Source organism: Zootermopsis nevadensis, unplaced genomic scaffold (genome assembly GCF_977971745.1).
Source record: "Zootermopsis nevadensis isolate Lab colony 2312 unplaced genomic scaffold, Znev_1.0 Znev_ptg000051l, whole genome shotgun sequence".
Taxonomy (NCBI): domain Eukaryota; kingdom Metazoa; phylum Arthropoda; class Insecta; order Blattodea; family Termopsidae; genus Zootermopsis; species Zootermopsis nevadensis.
The window spans coordinates 340,001-357,500 of NW_028259183.1; the positions used below are offsets into that span (position 1 = coordinate 340,001).

At 49.3% G+C, this 17,500-nt stretch overlaps 2 non-coding genes across 2 annotated transcripts; both read right to left on the minus strand.

The window, feature by feature from the left end:
- Positions 1-151: 151 nt before the first annotated feature.
- On the minus strand, positions 152-307 carry LOC147871511 (5.8S ribosomal RNA). Its single transcript, XR_015538746.1, has one exon. It is a non-coding gene; the product is annotated as a 5.8S ribosomal RNA (ribosomal RNA).
- An 824-nt stretch (positions 308-1,131) lies between these two features.
- Positions 1,132-3,049, minus strand: LOC147871512 (small subunit ribosomal RNA). Its single transcript, XR_015538753.1, has one exon. It is a non-coding gene; the product is annotated as a small subunit ribosomal RNA (ribosomal RNA).
- Between the last annotated feature and the right edge of the window lie 14,451 nt (positions 3,050-17,500).

Consider the following 17,500-nt stretch of genomic DNA (forward strand, 5'->3'; position numbering starts at 1 on the left):
TCGGAGCGACGCCGGCGGTGCGAGGTGCAGGCTCGTCAGACCCCCCAGCGTAGGGCCGCTCGCGTGCCTTTATTTCTTTCTTTCTCTTTCTTTCTTTCTTTCCTTCCCTTATTATCTTAAAGACCGCGCGGGCCCACGGGTTTCATGTAGCCGACCCTCAGCCAGGCGTGGTCCGGGATTGGAAATCCAAGGACCGCAATGTGCGTTCGAAACGTCGATGTTCATGTGTCCTGCAGTTCACATGTCGACGCGCAATTAGCTGCGTTCTTCATCGACCCACGAGCCGAGTGATCCACCGCTCAGGGTTGTTTTTCTCTAGATTCGAGCAGAGCTTCGGGTAGGATGCTACTGCTAGTCCCGTAGGACAGGTAGTTGTTATTTTTCGAGGGGGAGCTGCCCCCAGAACAGCGGCACGGTCAGACCGCGCTCCCCTCTCGTTCAAGCGCCGCCGAAACGGCCTTGCGTGGGCAGATAAAGTGGCTTTAAGCCCAGTGCTCGCGGTCGCGCGGGTTGTCCTTGGATCCCTGAGGATCCTCGGAGCCCGCGTGCCGCCGGCACCCACTCACCATCTTTCGCTCCTACTTCCCACCTCGAGGCGGGACGGTCTTGCCGTCCCCCTCCGGGGGATTACTTCGCCGACCTGGACACCTCAGGCCGACGACGTTATCTCCGAGATCCGGCCGCTGCCAGGAAGAGCCGGTCCAATCACAGGCGAGATTACGCCTTCCGCAGAGCCCCGTTCATCTGGTTCATTCTTAATGCCTTCCTTTTATTAATTTTTGATGCGTCTTCCCCTCATTCGGGGGGAGACGGTGCGACTTTCGCCGACCGGTCCCCCCTCAGGTTGACGTCATCTATTTTTCAGTCATCAGTAGTGGTCACATATTATGATGCGTCTTCCCCCTCATGCGGGGGGAGTCGGTGCGACTTTCGCCGACCGGTCCCCCCTCAGGTTGACGTCATCTATTTTTCAGTCATCAGTAGAGGTTGTATTATCATGAATGACCAGACACGGGTACTTCCACGAGAAGGCGGTCCACTCGCAAGCGAGATTACGCACTCCCCCAGAGCCAGCAACCGTCCTCGGTTTCTTAATGCCTTCCTTCTCTGTTCGGTCACTCTCGGTGCCGTTAATGATCCTTCCGCAGGTTCACCTACGGAAACCTTGTTACGACTTTTACTTCCTCTAAATGATCAAGTTCGGGCATCTTCCCGGTGGAATCGAAGGGCCGAAACCCCGCGCCCACCGGTCCGAAGACCTCACTAAATCATTCAATCGGTAGTAGCGACGGGCGGTGTGTACAAAGGGCAGGGACGTAATCAACGCGAGCTTATGACTCGCGCTTACTGGGAATTCCTCGTTCATGGGGAACAATTGCAAGCCCCAATCCCTAGCACGAAGGAGGTTCAGCGGGTTACCCGGACCTTTCGGCCAGGGAGGACACGCTGATTCCTTCAGTGTAGCGCGCGTGCGGCCCAGAACATCTAAGGGCATCACAGACCTGTTATTGCTCAATCTCGTGCGGCTAGAAGCCGCCTGTCCCTCTAAGAAGATTAGGAGTCGCCGGTAGCACAGAGGATACCGGATGCGACTATTTAGCAGGCTAGAGTCTCGTTCGTTATCGGAATTAACCAGACAAATCGCTCCACCAACTAAGAACGGCCATGCACCACCACCCACCGAATCAAGAAAGAGCTCTCAATCTGTCAATCCTCCCGGTGTCTGGGCCTGGTGAGGTTTCCCGTGTTGAGTCAAATTAAGCCGCAGGCTCCACTCCTGGTGGTGCCCTTCCGTCAATTCCTTTAAGTTTCAGCTTTGCAACCATACTTCCCCCGGAACCCAAAAGCTTTGGTTTCCCGGAAGCCGCCCGCCGAGTCATCGGAGGAACTTCGGCGGATTGCTGGCTGGCATCGTTTATGGTTAGAACTAGGGCGGTATCTGATCGCCTTCGAACCTCTAACTTTCGTTCTTGATCAGAGAAAACATTCTTGGCAAATGCTTTCGCTTCTGTCCGTCTTGCGACGATCCAAGAATTTCACCTCTAACGTCGCAATACGAATGCCCCCGTCTGTCCCTTTTGATCATTACCTCGGGGCTTCCGAAAACCAACAAAATAGAACCGAGGTCCTATTCCATTATTCCATGCACTCGGTATTCAGGCGGCTGCTGCCTGCTTTAAGCACTCTAATTTGTTCAAAGTAAAAGTGCCGGCCCATCGTGACACTCGGTCAAGAGCACCGCGACGGGATTGTGTAGGCCCTCCCCGAGACGACCCGAGGCGTGGGAGCGTCGCCGCCCCCATCGCCCGCGGGCGCCGGCTCGGGCCACCGGCAGGACGTCCGCACGTGCGTGCCAGTTAGACACCGACGGGCGGTGAACCGGCAGCGTGGGACACAAGTCCGACTACGAGCTTTTTAACCGCAACAGCTTTAATATACGCTATTGGAGCTGGAATTACCGCGGCTGCTGGCACCAGACTTGCCCTCCAATGGATACTCGTTAAAGTCTTTAGAGTGTACTCATTCCGATTACGGGGCCTCGGATGAGTCCCGTATCGTTATTTTTCGTCACTACCTCCCCGTGCCGGGAGTGGGTAATTTGCGCGCCTGCTGCCTTCCTTGGATGTGGTAGCCGTTTCTCAGGCTCCCTCTCCGGAATCGAACCCTGATTCCCCGTTACCCGTTACAACCATGGTAGGCGCAGAGCCTACCATCGACAGTTGATAAGGCAGACATTTGAAAGATGCGTCGCCGGTTCGTAGACCGTGCGATCCGCCTCCATTTATTCAGAGTCACCAAGGCAAACGGCCGCGTGAGCGACCGATTGGTTTTGATCTAATAAAAGCGTCCCGACCGTCTCCGGTCGGGACTCGGTTGCATGTATTAGCTCTAGAATTACCACAGTTATCCAAGTAACTGTCCACCATCTAAGGAACCATAACTGATTTAATGAGCCATTCGCGGTTTCACCTTAATTTGGCTTGCACTGAGACATGCATGGCTTAATCTTTGAGACAAGCATATGACTACTGGCAGGATCAACCAGGGAACCGAAGACTCACTTGGAGCTCGTTCCTCCCCCTCCACGCGGTCCCGGATGGGTCCGGCGAGGGGGTCCAGTTCATACTTCAACGCTCGCACTCCGTGCGCCCCTGCGAGCAGGGGCCACTTCGTGCCGTTAGGGGGACGCCACGTGAGCGCCCCCAGAACCGTGGTGCCATTAGGGCACCCTTCCCTCTCTTCACTCGACATGCATAAGCGCCGAAGCGCCGTTTGGCATCGCGAGTCTAGCACGCGCCCGGACTACGAGTGAGTCGGTTGCAGTGTGTCCACGATACGCCGCCTATAGACCGTGTCCGGGGGACAGAGGGCCGCGGCATCGCGGTGGCGAAGGGTTTGCCGGGAAGGGGAACGAAGCCGGCCTTTTTCGTAAAATCGTTCCCCTGTTGCTTGCCGGGAAGGTGGACGAACCCGGTCTCTCTCGTAAAATCGTCCACCTGCTGCTTGCCGGGAAGGGGAACGAAGCCGGTCTTTTTCGTAAAATCGTTCCCCTGTTGCTTGCCGGGAAGGTGGACGAACCCGGTCTTTATCGTCAAATCGTCCACCTGCTGGTTGCCGGGAAGGGGAACGAAGCCGGCCTTTTTCGTAAAATCGTTCCCCTGTTGCTTGCCGGGAAGGAGGACGAACCCGGTCTTTATCGTCAAATCGTCCTCCTGTTGCTTGCCGGAAAGGGGAACGAAGCCGGCCTTTTTCGTAAAATCGTTCCCCTGTTGCTTGCCGGGAAGGTGGACGAACCCGGTCTCTCTCGTAAAATCGTCCACCTGCTGCTTGCCGGGAAGGGGAACGAAGCCGGTCTTTTTCGTAAAATCGTTCCCCTGTTGCTTGCCGGGAAGGTGGACGAACCCGGTCTTTATCGTCAAATCGTCCACCTGCTGCTTGCCGGGAAGGGGAACGAAGCCGGCCTTTTTCGTAAAATCGTTCCCCTGTTGCTTGCCGGGAAGGAGGACGAACCCGGTCTTTAACGTCAAATCGTCCTCCTGTTGCTTGCCGGAAAGGGGAACGAAGCCGGCCTTCTTCGTAAAATCGTTCCCCTGTTGCTTGCCGGGAAGGTGGACGAACCCGGTCTTTCTCGTAAAATCGTCCACCTGCTGCTTGCCGGGAAGGGGAACGAAGCCGGCCTTTTTCGTAAAATCGTTCCCCTGCCGGGCGGAGGACGGACCCGGGCTTTTCTTCCGTCAGTTGTGTCCTCCTGATGTATCCAGACACCACCCAAGGCTCAGGAATCGTCTTATGCGGAAAAAGGGCCAATTTATCAGCGACGCATCCGTTAGTTCAACTAGAGGAAGTGTGAAATTTTCCTACAAAATAAGGTGCCAGCGCGGCGTTTTCAGGGGAGACTCGTAACGTCTGAGCCTCAGAGAGCGCGACCCGGCCGAATGCGAGCGGCAGGTCCCCTAAAATCGGCCTACCTAACACGCACGGATGGGACTTTGAAATCTGAAGACGTGGAGGGCACGAACGGGAATATATATGCGGCAGAAGCCAGAGACACCGCCGGCAGCCTCACCGTGACCGCACGAGAAGTCGTCACTTGCGCCAATCTTGCACTCGAGTGCCGAGTCACCTACGAGCAGACCCCTGCTTCTGCCTGTCCATTGAGGGCAGCCGAGCACGCGATTCCCCAGGAGACGGACTTCTGTACACTTGTGCCCCTCTTGCCCTAAACGGGGTTCGAGCAGCGCGGGGAGAGGAATTCAGTCCCCGGCGGATGCGCGCTCGTTCTAAGTGCAGCTTCCGAGAGGCCGCCCGTGAAGGCCATCACTTGTGCCACTCTTGCACTCGGAATCGAGTGCCGACTCGAACCGGAGCCTCCGCCGGCCACTGCGTGGGTTGACGGGCGCCGACCCCGATGAAGACGGCGATCGGTGCACATGTGCCCCCCATGCCCTAAACGGGGTTCGAGCAGCGCGGGGAGAGGAATTCAGTCCCCGGCGGATGCGCGCTCGTTCTAAGTGCAGCTTCCCAGAGGCCGCCCGTTAAGGCCTTCACATGTGCCACTCTTGCACTCGTAGATGAGTGCCGACTCGAGCCCGAGTCTCCGCCGGACACCGCGCGTGATGACGTGCGCCAACCCCGATGGACACGGCGGTCGGTGCACTTGTGCTCCACTTGCCCTAAACGGTTGCAAGTAGAGCGGGCCGAGGCCAGCAGTCCCCCGGCGGATGCGCGCTGGTTCTAAGTGCAGCTTCCCAGAGGCCGCCCGTGAAGGCCGTCACGTGTGCCGCTCTTGCACTCGGAATCGAGTGCCGACTCGAACCGGAGCCTCCGCCGGCCACTGCGTGGGTTGACGGGCGCCGTCCCCGATGAAGACGGCGATCGGTGCACATGTGCCCCTCTTGCCCTAAACGGGGTTCGAGCAGCGCGGGGAGAGGTCTTCAGTCTCCCGCGGATGCACGCTGGTACTAAGGGCCGGCTCACAGAAGCCACCTGTAAAGGCCGTCACATGTGCCACTCTTGCACTCGTAGTCGAGGGCCGACTCGAGCCCGAGCCTCCGCCGGACACCGCGCGTGTTGACGTGCGCCAACCCCGATGGACACGGCGGTCGGTGCATTTGTGCCCCACTTGCACTAAACGGTTGCAAGTACACCGGGCCGAGGAAAGCATTCCCCCGCGGTTGTCCGCTGGTACTAAGTGCAGCTTCCCAGAGGCCGCCCGTGAAGGCCGTCACGTGTGCCACTCTTGCACTCGGAATCGAGTGCCGACTCGAACCGGAGCCTCCGCCGGCCACTGCGCGGGTTGACGGGCGCCGACCCCGTTGAAGACGGCGATCGGTGCACATGTGCCACTCTTGCCCTAAACGGGGATCGAGCGGCGCGGGACGAGGCCTGCAGTCCCCCGCGTTGCCCGGTGGTACTGAGGGCAATCTCCCAGAGGCCGCCCGTGAACGCCGTTACTTGTGTCACTCTTGCACTCAGTGCCCTGTGCCGACTCGAACCCGAGACTCGGCCGGTCTTCGCAGGCAACAGCGCGGGTTGACCACAAATTACACGGCGGTCGATACACTTGTGCCCCTCTTGCCCTAAACGGTCGCAAGTAGCGCGGGCCGAGGCCTGCAGTCCCTCGCTGTTGTCCGCTGGTACTAGGGGCAGCTTCCCAGAGGCCGCCCGTGAAGACCATCACTTGTGCCACTCTTGCACTCAGGCTCGAGTGCCGACTCGAACCCGAGACTCGACCAGTCTTCGCCGGCCACTGAGCGGGGTGACGGGCGCCGACCCCAAAGGACACGGCGGTCGGTGCACTTGTGCCACTCTTGCCCTAAACGGGGATCGAGCGGCGCGGGTCGAAGCCTGCAGTCCCCCGCGTTGCCCGGTGGTACTGAGGGCAATCTCCCAGAGGCCGCCCGTGAACGCCGTTACTTGTGTCACTCTTGCACTCAGTGTCCTGTGCCGACTCGAACCCGAGACTCGGCCGGTCTTCGCCGGCCACTGAGCGGGGTGACGGGCGCCGACCCCAAAGGACACGGCGGTCGGTGCACTTGTGCCACTCTTGCCCTAAACTGCCTCAGCCAACGCGGGGCGGAAGCGCGAATGGCCTGCCGGCGACAGGGTCCCCGGCGGCCGGTAGTCCAATCTCAGACTTCCCCCTGCTCGAGGAGAGCCTCGCTCGCCAAGCTCATATACTATAGTCTGGACCCCCCTTATCTCAGCATTCGTCAGTCACGGAAGAGGCAGAGCCGCGGACACCGGCGGATGGCCCCTCGGCTGCCGCCAGAAATTTTAATTAAGTTTTTCTCTTCCTTAATCATTTCCGATCATACTAAATTTTGTATATGTTAGAATACATACACATACTTACTTATATAACCGCTTTATTTAATATTTTTCTGCACTTTAGAAATTTTCGGACTTAGCCGCTGAAGCGACTCAAGTAACACGCACGGTGGGACATAGCCGCAGAACTGATTTCAAGTACCACGCACCACGGGACATAGCCGCAGAATTCGTACCGTCCAAGTAAGGCCCACCTAACACAGCGGTAATTTATTTTTAATCTATTAACGATTTTATTAAGCACAGCAAGCCCAATTTTCTTCAATTATGTGTATTTTTCTGCATTTTGGAAATTTTTTGGACTTAGCCGCTGAAGCGACTCAACTAACACGCACGGTCGGACATAGCCGCAGAACTGATTTCAAGTACCACGCACCACGGGACATAGCCGCAGAATTCGTCCCGTCCAAGTAAGGCCCACCTAACACAGCGGAAATTTATTTTTAGTCAATTAACGGCATTACTATGCACAGCAAGGCCAACTTTCTTCAATTATGAATATTTTTCTGCATTTTGGAAATTTTCGGACTTAGCCGCTGAAGCGACTCAACTAACACGCACGGTCGGACATAGCCGCAGAACTGGTTTCAAGTACCACGCACCACGGGACATAGCCGCAGAATTCGTACCGTCCAAGTAAGGCCCACCTAACACAGCGGAAATTTATTTTTAATCTATTAACGATTTTATTAAGCACAGCAAGCCCAATTTTCTTCAATTATGTGTATTTTTCTGCATTTTGGAAATTTTTTGGACTTAGCCGCTGAAGCGACTCAACTAACACGCACGGTCGGACATAGCCGCAGAACTGGTTTCAAGTACCACGCACCACGGGACATAGCCGCAGAATTCGTACCGTCCAAGTAAGGCCCACCTAACACAGCGGAAATTTATTTTTAATCTATTAACGATATTATTAAGCACAGCAAGGCCAATTTTCTTCAATTATGTATATTTTTCTGCATTTTGGAAATTTTCGGACTTAGCCGCTGAAGCGACTCAAGTAACACGCACGGTGGGACATAGCCGCAGAACTGATTTCAAGTACCACGCACCACGGGACATAGCCGCAGAATTCGTACCGTCCAAGTAAGGCCCAGCTAACACAGCGGAAATTTATTTTTAATCTATTAACGATATTATTAAGCACAGCAAGCCCAATTTTCTTCAATTATGTGTATTTTTCTGCATTTTGGAAATTTTTTGGACTTAGCCGCTGAAGCGACTCAACTAACACGCACGGTCGGACATAGCCGCAGAACTGGTTTCAAGTACCACGCACCACGGGACAGCCGCAGAATTCGTACCGTCCAAGTAAGGCCCAGCTAACACAGCGGAAATTTATTTTTAATCTATTAACGATATTATTAAGCACAGCAAGCCCAATTTTCTTCAATTATGTGTATTTTTCTGCATTTTGGAAATTTTTTGGACTTAGCCGCTGAAGCGACTCAACTAACACGCACGGTCGGACATAGCCGCAGAACTGATTTCAAGTACCACGCACTACGGGACATAGCCGCAGAATTCGTCCCGTCCAAGTAAGGCCCACCTAACACAGCGGAAATTTATTTTTAGTCAATTAACGGCATTACTATGCACAGCAAGGCCAACTTTCTTCAATTATGAATATTTTTCTGCATTTTGGAAATTTTCGGACTTAGCCGCTGAAGCGACTCAACTAACACGCACGGTCGGACATAGCCGCAGAACTGGTTTCAAGTACCACGCACCACGGGACATAGCCGCAGAATTCGTACCGTCCAAGTAAGGCCCACCTAACACAGCGGAAATTTATTTTTAATCTATTAACGATTTTATTAAGCACAGCAAGCCCAATTTTCTTCAATTATGTGTATTTTTCTGCATTTTGGAAATTTTTTGGACTTAGCCGCTGAAGCGACTCAACTAACACGCACGGTCGGACATAGCCGCAGAACTGGTTTCAAGTACCACGCACCACGGGACATAGCCGCAGAATTCGTACCGTCCAAGTAAGGCCCACCTAACACAGCGGAAATTTATTTTTAATCTATTAACGATATTATTAAGCACAGCAAGGCCAATTTTCTTCAATTATGTATATTTTTCTGCATTTTGGAAATTTTCGGACTTAGCCGCTGAAGCGACTCAAGTAACACGCACGGTGGGACATAGCCGCAGAACTGATTTCAAGTACCACGCACCACGGGACATAGCCGCAGAATTCGTACCGTCCAAGTAAGGCCCAGCTAACACAGCGGAAATTTATTTTTAATCTATTAACGATATTATTAAGCACAGCAAGCCCAATTTTCTTCAATTATGTGTATTTTTCTGCATTTTGGAAATTTTTTGGACTTAGCCGCTGAAGCGACTCAACTAACACGCACGGTCGGACATAGCCGCAGAACTGGTTTCAAGTACCACGCACCACGGGACAGCCGCAGAATTCGTACCGTCCAAGTAAGGCCCAGCTAACACAGCGGAAATTTATTTTTAATCTATTAACGATATTATTAAGCACAGCAAGCCCAATTTTCTTCAATTATGTGTATTTTTCTGCATTTTGGAAATTTTTTGGACTTAGCCGCTGAAGCGACTCAACTAACACGCACGGTCGGACATAGCCGCAGAACTGATTTCAAGTACCACGCACCACGGGACATAGCCGCAGAATTCGTCCCGTCCAAGTAAGGCCCACCTAACACAGCGGAAATTTATTTTTAGTCAATTAACGGCATTACTATGCACAGCAAGGCCAACTTTCTTCAATTATGAATATTTTTCTGCATTTTGGAAATTTTCGGACTTAGCCGCTGAAGCGACTCAACTAACACGCACGGTCGGACATAGCCGCAGAACTGGTTTCAAGTACCACGCACCACGGGACATAGCCGCAGAATTCGTACCGTCCAAGTAAGGCCCACCTAACACAGCGGAAATTTATTTTTAATCTATTAACGATTTTATTAAGCACAGCAAGCCCAATTTTCTTCAATTATGTGTATTTTTCTGCATTTTGGAAATTTTTTGGACTTAGCCGCTGAAGCGACTCAACTAACACGCACGGTCGGACATAGCCGCAGAACTGGTTTCAAGTACCACGCACCACGGGACATAGCCGCAGAATTCGTACCGTCCAAGTAAGGCCCACCTAACACAGCGGAAATTTATTTTTAATCTATTAACGATATTATTAAGCACAGCAAGGCCAATTTTCTTCAATTATGTATATTTTTCTGCATTTTGGAAATTTTCGGACTTAGCCGCTGAAGCGACTCAAGTAACACGCACGGTGGGACATAGCCGCAGAACTGATTTCAAGTACCACGCACCACGGGACATAGCCGCAGAATTCGTACCGTCCAAGTAAGGCCCAGCTAACACAGCGGAAATTTATTTTTAATCTATTAACGATATTATTAAGCACAGCAAGCCCAATTTTCTTCAATTATGTGTATTTTTCTGCATTTTGGAAATTTTTTGGACTTAGCCGCTGAAGCGACTCAACTAACACGCACGGTCGGACATAGCCGCAGAACTGGTTTCAAGTACCACGCACCACGGGACAGCCGCAGAATTCGTACCGTCCAAGTAAGGCCCAGCCTACACAGCGGAAATTTATTTTTAATCTATTAACGATATTATTAAGCACAGCAAGCCCAATTTTCTTCAATTATGTGTATTTTTCTGCATTTTGGAAATTTTTTGGACTTAGCCGCTGAAGCGACTCAACTAACACGCACGGTCGGACATAGCCGCAGAACTGGTTTCAAGTACCACGCACCACGGGACATAGCCGCAGAATTCGTACCGTCCAAGTAAGGCCCACCTAACACAGCGGAAATTTATTTTTAGTCAATTAACGGCATTACTATGCACAGCAAGGCCAACTTTCTTCAATTATGAATATTTTTCTGCATTTTGGAAATTTTCGGACTTAGCCGCTGAAGCGACTCAACTAACACGCACGGTCGGACATAGCCGCAGAACTGGTTTCAAGTACCACGCACCACGGGACATAGCCGCAGAATTCGTACCGTCCAAGTAAGGCCCACCTAACACAGCGGAAATTTATTTTTAGTCAATTAACGGCATTACTATGCACAGCAAGGCCAATTTTCTTCAATTATGAATATTTTTCTGCATTTTGGAAATTTTCGGACTTAGCCGCTGAAGCGACTCAACTAACACGCACGGTCGGACATAGCCGCAGAACTGATTTCAAGTACCACGCACCACGGGACATAGCCGCAGAATTCGTACCGTCCAAGTAAGGCCCACCTAACACAGCGGAAATTTATTTTTAATCTATTAACGATATTATTAAGCACAGCAAGGCCAATTTTCTTCAATTATGTATATTTTTCTGCATTTTGGAAATTTTCGGACTTAGCCGCTGAAGCGACTCAAGTAACACGCACGGTGGGACATAGCCGCAGAACTGATTTCAAGTACCACGCACCACGGGACATAGCCGCAGAATTCGTACCGTCCAAGTAAGGCCCAGCTAACACAGCGGAAATTTATTTTTAATCTATTAACGATATTATTAAGCACAGCAAGCCCAATTTTCTTCAATTATGTGTATTTTTCTGCATTTTGGAAATTTTTTGGACTTAGCCGCTGAAGCGACTCAACTAACACGCACGGTCGGACATAGCCGCAGAACTGGTTTCAAGTACCACGCACCACGGGACAGCCGCAGAATTCGTACCGTCCAAGTAAGGCCCAGCTAACACAGCGGAAATTTATTTTTAATCTATTAACGATATTATTAAGCACAGCAAGCCCAATTTTCTTCAATTATGTGTATTTTTCTGCATTTTGGAAATTTTTTGGACTTAGCCGCTGAAGCGACTCAACTAACACGCACGGTCGGACATAGCCGCAGAACTGGTTTCAAGTACCACGCACCACGGGACATAGCCGCAGAATTCGTACCGTCCAAGTAAGGCCCACCTAACACAGCGGAAATTTATTTTTAGTCAATTAACGGCATTACTATGCACAGCAAGGCCAACTTTCTTCAATTATGAATATTTTTCTGCATTTTGGAAATTTTCGGACTTAGCCGCTGAAGCGACTCAACTAACACGCACGGTCGGACATAGCCGCAGAACTGGTTTCAAGTACCACGCACCACGGGACATAGCCGCAGAATTCGTACCGTCCAAGTAAGGCCCACCTAACACAGCGGAAATTTATTTTTAGTCAATTAACGGCATTACTATGCACAGCAAGGCCAATTTTCTTCAATTATGAATATTTTTCTGCATTTTGGAAATTTTCGGACTTAGCCGCTGAAGCGACTCAACTAACACGCACGGTCGGACATAGCCGCAGAACTGATTTCAAGTACCACGCACCACGGGACATAGCCGCAGAATTCGTACCGTCCAAGTAAGGCCCACCTAACACAGCGGAAATTTATTTTTAATCTATTAACGATATTATTAAGCACAGCAAGGCCAATTTTCTTCAATTATGTGTATTTTTCTGCATTTTGGAAATTTTTTGGACTTAGCCGCTGAAGCGACTCAACTAACACGCACGGTCGGACATAGCCGCAGAACTGATTTCAAGTACCACGCACCACGGGACATAGCCGCAGAATTCGTCCCGTCCAAGTAAGGCCCACCTAACACAGCGGAAATTTATTTTTAGTCAATTAACGGCATTACTATGCACAGCAAGGCCAACTTTCTTCAATTATGAATATTTTTCTGCATTTTGGAAATTTTCGGACTTAGCCGCTGAAGCGACTCAACTAACACGCACGGTCGGACATAGCCGCAGAACTGGTTTCAAGTACCACGCACCACGGGACATAGCCGCAGAATTCGTACCGTCCAAGTAAGGCCCACCTAACACAGCGGAAATTTATTTTTAATCTATTAACGATTTTATTAAGCACAGCAAGCCCAATTTTCTTCAATTATGTGTATTTTTCTGCATTTTGGAAATTTTTTGGACTTAGCCGCTGAAGCGACTCAACTAACACGCACGGTCGGACATAGCCGCAGAACTGGTTTCAAGTACCACGCACCACGGGACATAGCCGCAGAATTCGTACCGTCCAAGTAAGGCCCACCTAACACAGCGGAAATTTATTTTTAATCTATTAACGATATTATTAAGCACAGCAAGGCCAATTTTCTTCAATTATGTATATTTTTCTGCATTTTGGAAATTTTCGGACTTAGCCGCTGAAGCGACTCAAGTAACACGCACGGTGGGACATAGCCGCAGAACTGATTTCAAGTACCACGCACCACGGGACATAGCCGCAGAATTCGTACCGTCCAAGTAAGGCCCAGCTAACACAGCGGAAATTTATTTTTAATCTATTAACGATATTATTAAGCACAGCAAGCCCAATTTTCTTCAATTATGTGTATTTTTCTGCATTTTGGAAATTTTTTGGACTTAGCCGCTGAAGCGACTCAACTAACACGCACGGTCGGACATAGCCGCAGAACTGGTTTCAAGTACCACGCACCACGGGACAGCCGCAGAATTCGTACCGTCCAAGTAAGGCCCAGCCTACACAGCGGAAATTTATTTTTAATCTATCAACGATATTATTAAGCACAGCAAGCCCAATTTTCTTCAATTATGTGTATTTTTCTGCATTTTGGAAATTTTTTGGACTTAGCCGCTGAAGCGACTCAACTAACACGCACGGTCGGACATAGCCGCAGAACTGGTTTCAAGTACCACGCACCACGGGACATAGCCGCAGAATTCGTACCGTCCAAGTAAGGCCCACCTAACACAGCGGAAATTTATTTTTAGTCAATTAACGGCATTACTATGCACAGCAAGGCCAACTTTCTTCAATTATGAATATTTTTCTGCATTTTGGAAATTTTCGGACTTAGCCGCTGAAGCGACTCAACTAACACGCACGGTCGGACATAGCCGCAGAACTGGTTTCAAGTACCACGCACCACGGGACATAGCCGCAGAATTCGTACCGTCCAAGTAAGGCCCACCTAACACAGCGGAAATTTATTTTTAGTCAATTAACGGCATTACTATGCACAGCAAGGCCAATTTTCTTCAATTATGAATATTTTTCTGCATTTTGGAAATTTTCGGACTTAGCCGCTGAAGCGACTCAACTAACACGCACGGTCGGACATAGCCGCAGAACTGATTTCAAGTACCACGCACCACGGGACATAGCCGCAGAATTCGTACCGTCCAAGTAAGGCCCACCTAACACAGCGGAAATTTATTTTTAATCTATTAACGATATTATTAAGCACAGCAAGGCCAATTTTCTTCAATTATGTATATTTTTCTGCATTTTGGAAATTTTCGGACTTAGCCGCTGAAGCGACTCAAGTAACACGCACGGTGGGACATAGCCGCAGAACTGATTTCAAGTACCACGCACCACGGGACATAGCCGCAGAATTCGTACCGTCCAAGTAAGGCCCAGCTAACACAGCGGAAATTTATTTTTAATCTATTAACGATATTATTAAGCACAGCAAGCCCAATTTTCTTCAATTATGTGTATTTTTCTGCATTTTGGAAATTTTTTGGACTTAGCCGCTGAAGCGACTCAACTAACACGCACGGTCGGACATAGCCGCAGAACTGGTTTCAAGTACCACGCACCACGGGACAGCCGCAGAATTCGTACCGTCCAAGTAAGGCCCAGCTAACACAGCGGAAATTTATTTTTAATCTATTAACGATATTATTAAGCACAGCAAGCCCAATTTTCTTCAATTATGTGTATTTTTCTGCATTTTGGAAATTTTTTGGACTTAGCCGCTGAAGCGACTCAACTAACACGCACGGTCGGACATAGCCGCAGAACTGGTTTCAAGTACCACGCACCACGGGACATAGCCGCAGAATTCGTACCGTCCAAGTAAGGCCCACCTAACACAGCGGAAATTTATTTTTAGTCAATTAACGGCATTACTATGCACAGCAAGGCCAACTTTCTTCAATTATGAATATTTTTCTGCATTTTGGAAATTTTCGGACTTAGCCGCTGAAGCGACTCAACTAACACGCACGGTCGGACATAGCCGCAGAACTGGTTTCAAGTACCACGCACCACGGGACATAGCCGCAGAATTCGTACCGTCCAAGTAAGGCCCACCTAACACAGCGGAAATTTATTTTTAATCTATTAACGATATTATTAAGCACAGCAAGGCCAACTTTCTTCAATTATGTGTATTTTTCTGCATTTTGGAAATTTTCGGACTTAGCCGCTGAAGCGACTCAACTAACACGCACGGTGGGACATAGCCGCAGAACTGATTTCAAGTACCACGCACCACGGGACATAGCCGCAGAATTCGTACCGTCCAAGTAAGGCCCAGCTAACACAGCGGAAATTTATTTTTAATCTATTAACGATATTATTAAGCACAGCAAGCCCAATTTTCTTCAATTATGTGTATTTTTCTGCATTTTGGAAATTTTTTGGACTTAGCCGCTGAAGCGACTCAACTAACACGCACGGTCGGACATAGCCGCAGAACTGGTTTCAAGTACCACGCACCACGGGACAGCCGCAGAATTCGTACCGTCCAAGTAAGGCCCAGCTAACACAGCGGAAATTTATTTTTAATCTATTAACGATATTATTAAGCACAGCAAGCCCAATTTTCTTCAATTATGTGTATTTTTCTGCATTTTGGAAATTTTTTGGACTTAGCCGCTGAAGCGACTCAACTAACACGCACGGTCGGACATAGCCGCAGAACTGGTTTCAAGTACCACGCACCACGGGACATAGCCGCAGAATTCGTACCGTCCAAGTAAGGCCCACCTAACACAGCGGAAATTTATTTTTAGTCAATTAACGGCATTACTATGCACAGCAAGGCCAACTTTCTTCAATTATGAATATTTTTCTGCATTTTGGAAATTTTCGGACTTAGCCGCTGAAGCGACTCAACTAACACGCACGGTCGGACATAGCCGCAGAACTGATTTCAAGTACCACGCACCACGGGACATAGCCGCAGAATTCGTACCGTCCAAGTAAGGCCCACCTAACACAGCGGAAATTTATTTTTAATCTATTAACGATATTATTAAGCACAGCAAGGCCAATTTTCTTCAATTATGTATATTTTTCTGCATTTTGGAAATTTTCGGACTTAGCCGCTGAAGCGACTCAAGTAACACGCACGGTGGGACATAGCCGCAGAACTGATTTCAAGTACCACGCACCACGGGACATAGCCGCAGAATTCGTACCGTCCAAGTAAGGCCCAGCTAACACAGCGGAAATTTATTTTTAATCTATTAACGATATTATTAAGCACAGCAAGCCCAATTTTCTTCAATTATGTGTATTTTTCTGCATTTTGGAAATTTTTTGGACTTAGCCGCTGAAGCGACTCAACTAACACGCACGGTGGGACATAGCCGCAGAACTGATTTCAAGTACCACGCACCACGGGACATAGCCGCAGAATTCGTACCGTCCAAGTAAGGCCCAGCTAACACAGCGGAAATTTATTTTTAATCTATTAACGATATTATTAAGCACAGCAAGCCCAATTTTCTTCAATTATGTGTATTTTTCTGCATTTTGGAAATTTTTTGGACTTAGCCGCTGAAGCGACTCAACTAACACGCACGGTCGGACATAGCCGCAGAACTGGTTTCAAGTACCACGCACCACGGGACAGCCGCAGAATTCGTACCGTCCAAGTAAGGCCCAGCTAACACAGCGGAAATTTATTTTTAATCTATTAACGATATTATTAAGCACAGCAAGCCCAATTTTCTTCAATTATGTGTATTTTTCTGCATTTTGGAAATTTTTTGGACTTAGCCGCTGAAGCGACTCAACTAACACGCACGGTCGGACATAGCCGCAGAACTGGTTTCAAGTACCACGCACCACGGGACATAGCCGCAGAATTCGTACCGTCCAAGTAAGGCCCACCTAACACAGCGGAAATTTATTTTTAGTCAATTAACGGCATTACTATGCACAGCAAGGCCAACTTTCTTCAATTATGAATATTTTTCTGCATTTTGGAAATTTTCGGACTTAGCCGCTGAAGCGACTCAACTAACACGCACGGTCGGACATAGCCGCAGAACTGGTTTCAAGTACCACGCACCACGGGACATAGCCGCAGAATTCGTACCGTCCAAGTAAGGCCCACCTAACACAGCGGAAATTTATTTTTAGTCAATTAACGGCATTACTATGCACAGCAAGGCCAATTTTCTTCAATTATGAATATTTTTCTGCATTTTGGAAATTTTCGGACTTAGCCGCTGAAGCGACTCAACTAACACGCACGGTCGGACATAGCCGCAGAACTGATTTCAAGTACCACGCACCACGGGACATAGCCGCAGAATTCGTACCGTCCAAGTAAGGCCCAGCTAACACAGCGGAAATTTATTTTTAATCTATTAACGATATTATTAAGCACAGCAAGCCCAATTTTCTTCAATTATGTGTATTTTTCTGCATTTTGGAAATTTTTTGGACTTAGCCGCTGAAGCGACTCAACTAACACGCACGGTCGGACATAGCCGCAGAACTGGTTTCAAGTACCACGCACCACGGGACATAGCCGCAGAATTCGTACCGTCCAAGTAAGGCCCAGCTAACACAGCGGAAATTTATTTTTAATCTATTAACGATATTATTAAGCACAGCAAGCCCAATTTTCTTCAA